We start from the raw sequence: 12,408 nt of genomic DNA on the forward strand, positions 1-12,408 counted from the left end.
TAGTATAGCTAGACTAATCGAAAGACGTCCTTCTGGTCAGGGAGGGTGAATGCGGAGGAACTCGCCCAAATCTTCCGATACTTCTGGTACTTTGACGTCCATTTTGCAAAATGGTTCTGCTCCTTCGTGTTCCTTCTTTCTTCCCTTCTTTTCTTCTCGACGAACAGCATAGAGATGGAATAGCGAGAATATGAACGGTGTCGGTTTACGGGTCGTCAGCATCCGTATCGATTGCTCGCACGCGAGTGTAATCGAAACGTGTCCGGGAGGATTTTTTGTTGTTTAGGCGAAGTTGAACGAGCTGATTCCTTGATTTTTCTTGAATACTGGCCTTACGACCCGCATCGTAAACTATGAAAGACGAGACGCGCCTTGGAAGTTAAACTGGTAGTACGGTCATGGTTTTTATGGATTTCGGTTATGGTTTCTTTTACGTTTCTTTTATTTCTGTTCACTTTCCTGTCCGGTTACGCAAAGGGGATGTATTTATAGACTCGTGTAACGGGTTTCGCGAGTCTCGCGAACATCGATGCCCACGACTGTGTTCGTTGCATTACACGCTGGCTGGTATTACACGCTGAATACAGGAGCAACGGTATGGCCTATCGGGTCCTACGGTTCCCATGGTGCCGCCCTTGCAACACTCGCGATGGTTGCTTTATGAGAACGAAGGAATTTCGTGTTGCATGAACTGCCTGCGAGATCAGGCTATCTAATTCCAGGGTATCTGATTCCTGACAGGAGGAAGGAACGCGATAAGTCACACTTTCCAGCTTCTATGCAGCAGTTATTTTAAAACTCATGACGCCATATTATCATGGACCGTCTCTTTCTTCGTTTCATGTTTCAAAAACATTTTCTAATTCCAGTTCAGAAATGTTTATTCATTTTCATATAGAAATGTCTATTAACGACACTTCAAAGAAAGGGTTAAAACATTTGTTGCACAGATGATTCTTTTAATAAAATATTGGACGATTATTATACATCCTTTTGTAATAGATAGTCCTGGTTAAAAGGTATATAAAAATTGGAGAATTAGGGGAAACTGTTTTCCTTGGATAACTTTGACGAGAATGAAATAGTCAATATACTCAGTGATTATCAGTGACTAAACACATTCGAGTTTATTGAACCAACAATTCCCTTTACATAACCTCTCTAATCTCTCTAAAACAGTTATAACCCTCTGCATTTCAAGAATTTTTACAGAAAGAAACTCTAAGTCGCTTCCAAAACGAGAATCTTCTTTCAGAATCAACAATATTATCTCTTATATAATATTTTTCAAAGAAAACAAACTGCGGATTACCAATATGGACACAGTGGCGCCACCAGAGTCTGAGGACCAACCCTAATAATCCAATTCCACTGCACAAATACTCAAACAAGTAATGAAACAAAATCTCGAATTTTATTTCGCATCTTGCAAAAATAATTTCGCCATATTAACCTTCCAACGAGTTCCATATTAACCTCCCAACACCTCAAAGTTCCTTAGAGCCCAAAGGAGCCAAAGATTTCTAACAAAAGACGGATGAGAGATAAGAAAATCAGTAATCCCGAATTATTCCTGAAATAAAAATGAGAAATCGGGAGACGACTGGTTGTTTCGAGCCGTTATCTGCCACTTTCCGAGCGAAATTGGCCAGGTCTGGTTATCGCGGCTGCCGGCCGCCATTGCGCAGCGAGCGCACCACGTGTATCGGTGCGCCGCATGGCCAGGCCTCCGTCATCACGTTCGCGGTCGTCAGCAAGTCCGCCACGTGTTGCGCGATAGCGATTTTCGCCGGCACGCGATCGTGATTTACGAGCGAATTCCACGGATTTATGCGACCACGATCAAGGACGCGAGAGAGACACGTGGCGCGTCGCATCTACACCCGATTCATCGTTCCCCGACTCGGCCAGGTGAGAATTTGCGTAATCGTATTCCGATTCGACGACGTGGGACATTCCTCTCTATCGAGCCTCTTATCGCGCCAGGCTGATACGCGATCATGGAGTAATTGACTCGTACGACGATGATTAATGTCGGCCTGTGTGTATTTTTCTCGCTCGTGAGTGACTGGACGTTGCTTGGGTAACAATTTAGTCGTTTCATTCGGGATTTATAGTATCTTTTCTTGCTCAAATTTAGAAATATAAAATTGAAAGTTCGTTAAATTAAAATTAATTTTTTTTGAAGGGGGGCGGGGGAAGTATTGTACATTCCTAGGTTGGAAATTTTATGACATTTTTGAGAGATTTATTTTTAGATCATGATATTGGAAATTATGATAATGTGTGAGACTGAAAATTAGCGTGTTTTATTAATTAGAGTGTAAAGATTGGGTTTTTTGAGGATGATGATCTTGGTGACTTTAAGGTTATTTGCAGATGTTCGGGTTTGAAATATTTGAGAGGTCAAGTCTGATAAAAATTGCGGGATAATGAAATTTGGAAGGTTCCGATGGATTACTCGAAGGGTTGTTACCCTCTTGAGCAGCGATGGAATTTTTCGATGAAGATATCTTTATAACTGGAGCAGATAATTTCTTTGGTAGTGTAGGTTAATGTCAGCTCTGTGTGCGAAGTTTTTTACTTCTTTCAAAACCGTCTGTCTGGCAGAGTTGGTAATTTTATCAGTGATAAGTATTTTTATTGAGTTTGCTACGTTCGTATTAATGGCGCTATAGTGCTGCCTCGTGTGCTCGAAAATAGCGAAAGCGTGACGATTATTGTATCTATAATTATTCATACTTCTCACTATCGATAATTCGATTTGCTATTCCACGTAGTCCGCAATTTTCAAGTATCTACGACTAAATAAGTTCGAAGAAGAAAGATAAAGAATGATCGATTCGATCCTGGTATCATAAATCTTCGATGAAAGATATGGAATAAAAATCTTTTTCTGGATGATATATTGTTTGTTTTTTTCGTTATTATCCAAATACCTGATACCACTAACAGTTCGTTAAGTAACATTTAAATGAAATTATACTCGACTACTTTGAATCTCTGTGCTGATCGTTGTGCCCGTTACAGCAGCCAGCTTCATCAGGGGTCGAATGACACACTGATACTCACTATCACCTCTGACAAAGCTAGCTGCAATTCTTGTAATATTCCAAAGGAATTAGGATCAGCTTGCACCGGGAAATCTCGAAGATCATTCTCCCCTATGATAGCGACTTATATTTCCCAAAAAGCCTACCTTCGAGTTTGCACCATATGGACTCAGATCATAAGCAGTGCATTGACATAATGTAAACATAACGCGTAAATTAAACTCTACATTCTTCGTTGATATTAAGATATTTTCTTTTCGGAGATCTAAAACTCCATTTAGCTATACATTAACCTAGATCACTAATAGACATAACAATGAATGACTTGATGTTGCATAATCCATCATCCGTGTTTGGACTACACTTATATTAAGGAATCTCAGTCTATTCCCAAAGACATTGACTTCTCAAAATTCACTTTCAACATTCGTTGCACCAAAAATTCCGGAAGCTCGTCCAAATAACTAAGACCCTAGATCATCAACAGTGTATCAGAACAGACTAACTAACCTTATATAATCCATTGTATGTGCAGTACGTATGAATCAAAGGATCCATGTCTATACTCAAAGATACTGTCTCCACAAAATTTAATTTTTGCTTTTGAACATCGATCTCTGCTTCCCAAAAATCCTGGATCTTCAGCAATGCATCAAAAAAGACTACGCAACATTGCATAATCCATTTTGTTTAGACTACACATAGATGAAAGGATCAGAGTGTGCCTCTAAATGCACTGTCTCCTCGAAATTCGCATTCCCTTTTGAACATCGATCTCTGTTCCCTAAAAATCCCAGAAATCTATCCAAAGATCCTAGATCACCAGCAGTGCATGAGAAGAGACTACGCAACGTTGCATAATCCATGTTGTTTAGACTTCGCACCGGGGAATCTCGGTCTGCCCCCCGGGAGCCTCGGGAACGGGGTTAAGTTCGAGTGGTCTCCAGTGGTATCGTGCGCTGTCGATCATTTCTAGCTATCTGTTTTCAACTGGCTCGATTTTTCCCACCGATGCTAGACCGCAGGCGTCGCGGAAACGCGGTCGTGCAGCTGTGCCGAATCTAGGCTCTGATTCGGCCGGGAATCACGTGCTCACGCTGTTGACTGCACTTTGAAATCGGGGCTACATGGCTCGCGGGGGGCGATAAAGCTGCAGGCGCCTCGGCAGACACATCCGATCGAACGAGGACGAGCGTGCACGGCCCGAGGAGCTATGTTCGCGGATCATGAGCGAGTTTCGCAGCGATGGCTACATGGAACACGTGAGTTGACTCACGTGAGAACCGTTCGCGAGATGTCTTTGGAATTTCTGGCCTGACCAGGGACTGGGTTGTACTACTGTCGCGACGCTTGCTCTGGATTTTCACGCTATAGCGCGTAGGGTACAGTTTCGGTTGGCATAGTGAATGCGTTGATGATGCACGATGATCGTGTCTCGTGGGGAAATATTTTTCTTGCGATGCGGATTTTTCAGTGCCTGTGTGAGTTTGTGTATGGATGATGGGAGAATAGAAGACACGGATGATGTACGAGATCGCAAATTTGTAAATGTAGGTGATGTAGATGATTTTGGATGACGATTGATAGCTTGTTTGGGTTCCTTGATCGAGTAAATGATTATTCGAGGAAATATTTTGCAGACATTGAGCTTCATTATGGTTTGTGTTATAGTTTTGATAAACTTTGGTTTGGAGACACGAAGGTCGATTAAAATAGAAATCTTATACTAGTTTGTGCAATTGGGATATCGAATATTGCCGATTTTAACTGCTTCGAGTCACAATTTAATTGCAAATATTTTGTAACTTCTACGTATACTTGGACATTTTGATAAGTGACTTAAGATTGGTGGTTAATTATAACCGATATTTAATAATTTATTTATAGTGCGAGCAATAGACTATAATTTTGTTATTGTCAATATCCCACGAATGGCTATCGATTAAATTATTTTCGTCTCAATTTCTATGAAAATTCAATCTAAATGCAACTCAGAAGCTTCACAGTGCCTGCCGTCCGAAGATGAGTTCAGATTTCATAAACATTTACTTCTTTTTCCCAAATCCCATTTACTAAATATTTATACAGAACACAAAACGTTCAAGTATCGAATTTATAATTCTAAAATATAATTTAGACGAAATAAGCCTTGTAATTTACATTTTATACCTTCTCTATTAAAATTCGATTAAAAAATGCGACCAAATTAATTCCTGTTTTCCTGTATATAGAAATACAATTTAAAATCGTCACTAATGACTCCAAAGAACAATACCCCCCAAAATTCCAGTTTCCTAATCAAATCCATCGCCTGACATATTTACTTCAACTTCAACGAAGCTTTTTCCTGCGTTTCGACTTCTTCAGCCTTGACCCAGAGGGTGTGAAAAATAACAGCGAGAAATGGGACGCAACACGATTGGAAGAATTGTAAACAAGTACAAGGTTCGCCGGTACAATAATCCAGACCTTCGAGAATGCCAGCATTTCCCAGTTATTTCCATCAAATGCTCAAGCACGACGACATTCCTTAAATCCACAAACTTGAAGCCGAATCTCGAGCGAAAATTTCTACGTTCCTCCTCGATCGTTCGTGGCTATACCATATAAACGTGATTCCTCTTCAACGACTTTTTTCCTCTGCGTATCCAAGTTCGTCCTATCGTTCAGTGTACCATATTTTCAACGCGAGAGGTCAATTTCATTAGATATTACGGAGGAAGGCGGCCAGCTGAGGTAGAAGAGAAGCAAGATGCGTGCCGAGAGGTCTAAGGTCGGCTCGTGTACGACCTGGAACCGATATGACGATCGAGGAAATAACAATTGACTCGGTATTATCGTGCATGAACGCAGGCCACTGATCGTTCCGTCGACTTTTCCCTTGATTCTCGGCCCAAGAGTGAAGAAATACCATCTGACAGCGTGCAAGCTCCTCGCTGAGCGGCCTAGTTTCACTGCACATCTGTTCACTTTCCATGGATCAATGTGACTGTTCACTCGGTTTCTTCCTTCAATTCAGATTTCCAGGATTTTGAATTTGGATTTAGCTTGGGTCAAGTTGATGCCATAGATGATTACCTAGAATCGAATAGATTGTGTAAAGAATACGTTTCAGATTCACGAAGCTTTCACAGGAAAGTTGACATTGGTAGTTACAAATTGGAATCATAGAGACATTCCGTTTACGTATTACATAGTCCTATTTTCAGAAACAATTCGCGAGGGTGAATCATTAATCGGATGAATCGTGTGATTGCGAATCAGCCCATTAGCAGTAGATTAAATAGATCATCAAACCTACTGAGATACATTAAAGAGAGGATCTTTGGGCACCCACGCCAGAGTCAGAGTCAAAGTCAGAGTCAGAGTCTAAGTCCTTGCTCTTGGGAACTGTGCATCAAAAAATCTGTGATCGCTACGAATGAGGATCTTTCTGTATCGGTAAAAGAAGCAAGAGTGCATGTGCACGTGTGTAACAGTGGAAATAAAATTGCGGTTCTTATATATTATTTTCTTCCCTTCGTTGCAATTAAAGTACCCTGTTTTCATTCACCCTATCGTGTTCCTGCCTTCGACTAAAAAGAAGGAATATACATATAATATTTGAAGACTGTAAACGAAAGTACACCCATTTTCCCATGCTACTAAGATTTACATGGATTCATTGATCCCTCAGATGATCGAGTCCCTTTGAGTCTAAACTATCGTCTACAAAATCACCTAATATTTGAAAATTACAAATCAGTATCTAGAAAATAATATTTGTAAACTCATTATGTCATTAATTAAACCTCAATTCCAATCATGAGAAAGACAAATCTCTTTTGATATTAATACACTTGATTAATAAGCTCCAAGTTATGCAAGTCATCGGGTGGTAGCTAATAGGACAATGTAGAAAGAAATTCATTGCAATAGTCACATTTCGTTGTCCTGTACGAAATTTGGAAATGAAGAGAGTAGGAAATATATATTTGCACGTGGAAGAGAATTAATTTCCAGATAAGCGGAAGTCAGAAATAGTCGGCGCTTGGCAGCAGCCATTAACTGAGTCGTCAGAGGAGACCCAGCTCTGCCTGGTGTAATAAAATCGTAATGCATGCAATAAACGCGCACACGAACGTGAGCTAACGATCTAAATTGAATATGTAGGGTAAACTTCGTGCCATTCGTAAGATTGCTTCCGTTGGCTAGAACGACCGCATAGGAGGAACGCTTGCGGCCGCCATCTTGCGCTAGCGATATCGTTTCTCAATGATAAACGCCATGTTGACGCTCGTGTCACGGAAGCCACGGACTGTCGTCAACGACCTGCTAGCACGTTTGCAACTGCACGTGTCACGCTCGATGACGTAAATCGTGTAACACGCGTTTCAACGATGATGGTGTCTAGCGTGTACGCGTGCACGTGTGCACGCGAAAATTGGAGAATTACCTTCGTGAACCAGCGCGTGGCATTGTGCATATTTCTATGTGCGTATGTGCCACGTGTGCAGTTGACAGTTCCTGTCGATTCGTTTGGCTGGCACGTGGATTTTCTCCAGGTCTGAAAATGAATTTTAAAGCTGTAATCTTCCATCGGATAAATTTCTACTCGAGAGTAAACAACGGGTAATTAAAATAAAAACCTGGAGTTTGGGAAAATTATAAGAAGAGTACCGAAAATGATATGGTGATATTTTGATATATTCCATGGAACGAGCAACGAGGACGCCCATGCTTCTATAATATCACTTCTTTGTTTAGGAGGGCAATCACGGTGAACCGGGGCAAGCGTCTAACACGCGGCATTTACGATAGGCCAGACTCAACAGGTTAATAGTAGGGTTTACACTAATCGAATGGGACGGAACTCGAGCGGACCGAGAGCGGAATGATTGGCGAAAATAATTCAGCTTAGTGATCTAATTCACCTATTGCCTCGTCGGTCCTGGTTAAATGATCAAACATGATTGTGCCTCTGGCTGAACCGTAATTGGCATAATTGTTTCTCGACTGCCTCGACATTTAGAACACTCTCGTCTAGCTCTGGTAATAATCTACAAATTGTCGAACGAAGAAGAAACAATAATGAAAAAGGAAAGGAAAATACGCGACACTTCTTACGTGCAAAATGTTCCAGGCAAATGTTCATCTCTTTGCCGCCTCGTCGATCTAATCGCCTGACACAGCGATATTTCATCGAGTTAGGGGTTCGTATTAACCTAATGCGCGACTATTACATTGTAACTCTGTCTAATTCAGCCGATCGTTAGTCTTAATGCACGCGTTGGAATAATGTCCGCGCTGACACCAGGCCAAATTGCAATTGTCCGCCGTCGTTAGCCTTTAATCGATAAATTTAAGAACAAGTGGTTCGGTCTCGTTTGCATTTCCATCGTAAATCATTCGATCGCTCGTTAACCCCTCGCGCAACCAGACTCCATGGTTTATTGGCACCGATCCATCCTCACAAAGTGTCCTCGAGCTCTCGCTTCTCCGACACGGGCCACGATTCGTGAAAGGCTATTAATATTCCATCCTCGGTGCTGAGTAAAATACCTACAAGTGACCAATCCAAATGAAAATGAGAATTACTCTAAACGGAAAATACCAAACTTCTTGAAACACCACGGGTCAGAACCTCTCCAACGAACTCTGTCCAAAATTTGAACCAGGAAGAATTTATTCATCTTGCAAGAGAAAAATGGCAAGACAGTGACGAATCCCTAAGAGGCACGTTGAACGTGCAAAATTTATTTGACTATCCAACGAATCGAACACTCAACATCGTTACGCTCTGGTGGGATTCCGGAATCCCGAAATTCCCGGACTGGTATTACCGAATGGCGAGGGAAGGTGAAAGAAAGGAAGAATGGAGGGACCTGTCTCTCGTTCTGGAGTTCGATTCGCGAGCACGGTTCAACTGCACGCGACCAAATTGGCCGACGACGATCTAAGCTTCCTGCATTGAATCGTTGGCCTGATGGGAGCGGGGTAGGTCGGGGTTAGAGGGTGGAAGCATAGAGAGTCGCGACACACGTGGAAGAAGTAGGTCTACGTCGCGTTCGTCGAGGATCATCCTGATCTGTGTTACCCGTACTTACCTCATTGACTGATCATGCACCTTGCTCGTGCACATCGGTGGTGTGCACATTGGTGCACGCGGCCTGACCTCTGGCCGCGCTGTCGTCGGTCGACTGACGGCGCTCTTCTGGCCGATTGACACACGGTATTGCCGTGATTACCGATAATAATTGGCAGACACGCGAATCCAGCGAGACAACTCTGTCCTGTTCTTTTATTTTCTTCCAGCCTTGCGGGGCCCTTGAACCACCACCGAAATTATCGGTCGCGACACCTCAGTCCTGGGGTCTTTGGTATCTTAATGGATGCTTGATTTATGACCGGGGAATTTAGGTCTCGTGATTATGGATCCTCTTTTTGTTTCGGTTCGTTGCTTGGCTGCCTGTTAGGGGTTATTAGACTCGTGAATTTAGATGAACTGTGAAGGTGAGGTGACGAAGGTGTCGTTGACATGGGTCGTGGTAAGTCATTTTAGAGATACGTACTCAGTTATGTTCCTTGTTTTTCATTTGGATTCTTCGAGGTGGAGTAGTAGGGGAAACAAGGAAAACTGTGAAGAGTATTAACATTAGGAATAATAGATATACTGCACATAAATGATAAATAGGTATGTATAAATATTGCATAATTAGTTTCTAATTGTATAACAGTCAATGTTAATTCTGTCAAAAGCAAAAGTAACATATTTCAGGGAAGTCGCATTGATTTATTTGGCAACCTAGTATTAACATAGAATTTAAAAAAGAATCCCATCTTTTAGTACAAGATTGTTAAGACAAAAGTATTTAACAAATTATATCAATAAAATTTAACGATAAAGATTGCAAAATCATTTAAAAAATATTATCATCATTATCCTTTCCATAATACACGAAAAAATTTAATTGTTAATTAAACTTGATTACTAACCAGAAGTACTCTTAACCAAACGATCATCTACCCCTATTACTTGGACTACTAAAATTCTCCCAAGACAATAACCCTCAACGTGATTATATTAGAATCCATTATAAACCGAAAATATTAAATAGGTTTCAAACACCATAACCAGCAAGATTGAAAGAACAGCTAAGCTTCGTTTCCTTTGATCTACGCATTAAACTCGAATCAACAACCGATCCGTGACGAAGAAGGAAAAAGAAACGTCGGTAACAAGGGTAAAAAAAAAAAACCTATAAAAACGGAAAGCAGAGTTCATTCCGATGGAATGCACGATAGTTATTGCTCATCACCTGTTTACGAGATTCCATTTAACCCCTTTCCCCCGGTCGTTGACGATTCGACGAACGATCGCGGAATTTCTCGACGAGGGCCCGATACAAATTGCCTAGGGGAGCGGCGCGGGAACGCACGCAACCCGAGTATAAAAATACAATTATGGATGCAATCTGCGGAGACGGTTGTTTTGCTGATTTACGCCGGCGAGGTCCAAGTTCAGACGCCACGATCGACCTGGCTGTGTCGATGGAACAGACTGGTGTCGACGACACCCTTATCGTGATACCGGTCAGAAAACATCCACGTTGCATGGCGGCAGCTGACTATGCCGATAGATACGCACTACTTAGGTGAACGTGCCTGTTCCTCTGCTTTGATTTTAGTTGAAATTACTCCTTGTTTTTGATTTTCCATCAAACGTGTTGTACAATGTTCTTGGAAGACTAATACAGACCAGGGACTATAGAGGACTCGTGAAACTTGATGCTGGGAAAAGAAGAAAGGTTGAATTAGGTATGGGTTTAAAGTTAGAAAATGTTTAACTTGGATTATCAAATTGTATTATATACTACCTCTGTAGTGTGGAGTAATATAGTGAAGTTTGCTAGTAGCAGTGATTTGATGTGTTTCAGTGTCATCACATTTCATTTTGTACCACATGAAAAATAAAAAATTCTATATCAAAATTTTTTAGAATTCCTAGAATTAAAAAATTTTTCTCAATTTCTTCTACCGCCGTGACACTGCCATTAAATAAGTGTTTGATTATTCCAAAAAATACGAGACTTAACAACAGTCTTTAACTGCATAGTTTTTACCTTACTTTTTATCTCGACAGTATATAGTACCAATTACGAAGTTCGGTATTACCAATAAAAATTAGATAGGAGTTAAAGTAAATAAGCCTGAATTGGATTTAAATTAGGGTGCTGGCGGTCGATTAGCCATGCAGTAAGAGTGGGTGAGGTTTAGATTAATCTCTATTATATTAAGCTCGGATGATAGTCTAGGTTAGGTTTAAACCAGACCGGAGCTGCTGGTACATGCTTATTAGCCACAGACTTGACTCAAATCTACATAAATTCCACGAAATTTAAATATTGTTCTCAACCGTCTTAAACTGCACCCTAAGCGTCATAAATTACAATTATAATAACACAAAATCACAAACATAACATATGTCAGTCAAACCAGCTCCACCGAACCTATCTATAGTACCTTGAAATCGAACACAGCTATAAAACGTGCAACGAACCTTCGCTCAAAGTAAAACGAAACATTCTACTGTACCAGTATATACCTCGCGCACAATCTGCCACGATAGAAACCATAAAAGAGTACCGAACGTTATTCGCGGAACGGTCGTCAAAGAACCGAGTTTGCTCGAGTAAACACACGGAGCTGAACCCAAACAGCGCATCGAGAAAACATCGGTTACACAATTGCCGTAACCGGTTCGTGGACAATACACCCTGAACGTTGCACTGTGGAACATGCTGGCTTTACATCCAGTTACACGCATTATGCAATTGCACGTGAACCTTTTGTCGTCTCCAACAACGAAAACGTCTTCCCGCCAAATATACCCTTCGACCGACATACATAAACCAAAAAACGTGAGAAACATTCGCAGCGAAGACAAGTGACGGGACCCTAGCCCCACCCCAAAGTTCCATCTAGTGGCGATTCCGTGGAGTCTTGGATCCTATCGTCCCATAGTTTTTTCCGCGGCTCTCGATTAAATATTCGGAATATTACGCTCATACCGTCAGCCATCACCACGCTCGTTCTGTTATTGTTCTATATTTAAACATGAAACTTTACCCCGCGGCGGCGGCCAGCGCGGCAATTATTATTATATACATGAAAGGCTCGCAATACGTAATGGCCGTTCTCGCGGACAAACACGAGAGATATTCAATAAGGTGCATGACACATCGCGTCTTTGCTCTCTCCCCCGGTGACAGACAGAGAGAACGGAACGGAACGGGCCGCGCTATCTTGGACGTTCACATCGGTTCATAGGTCAATCAATTGAAAAGAGAACGAAAAAGAGAGAGAGAGGGAAAGA

Source organism: Eufriesea mexicana, unplaced genomic scaffold (assembly GCF_001483705.2).
Source record: "Eufriesea mexicana isolate 0111107269 unplaced genomic scaffold, ASM148370v2 scaffold1596, whole genome shotgun sequence".
Lineage (NCBI taxonomy): Eukaryota > Metazoa > Arthropoda > Insecta > Hymenoptera > Apidae > Eufriesea > Eufriesea mexicana.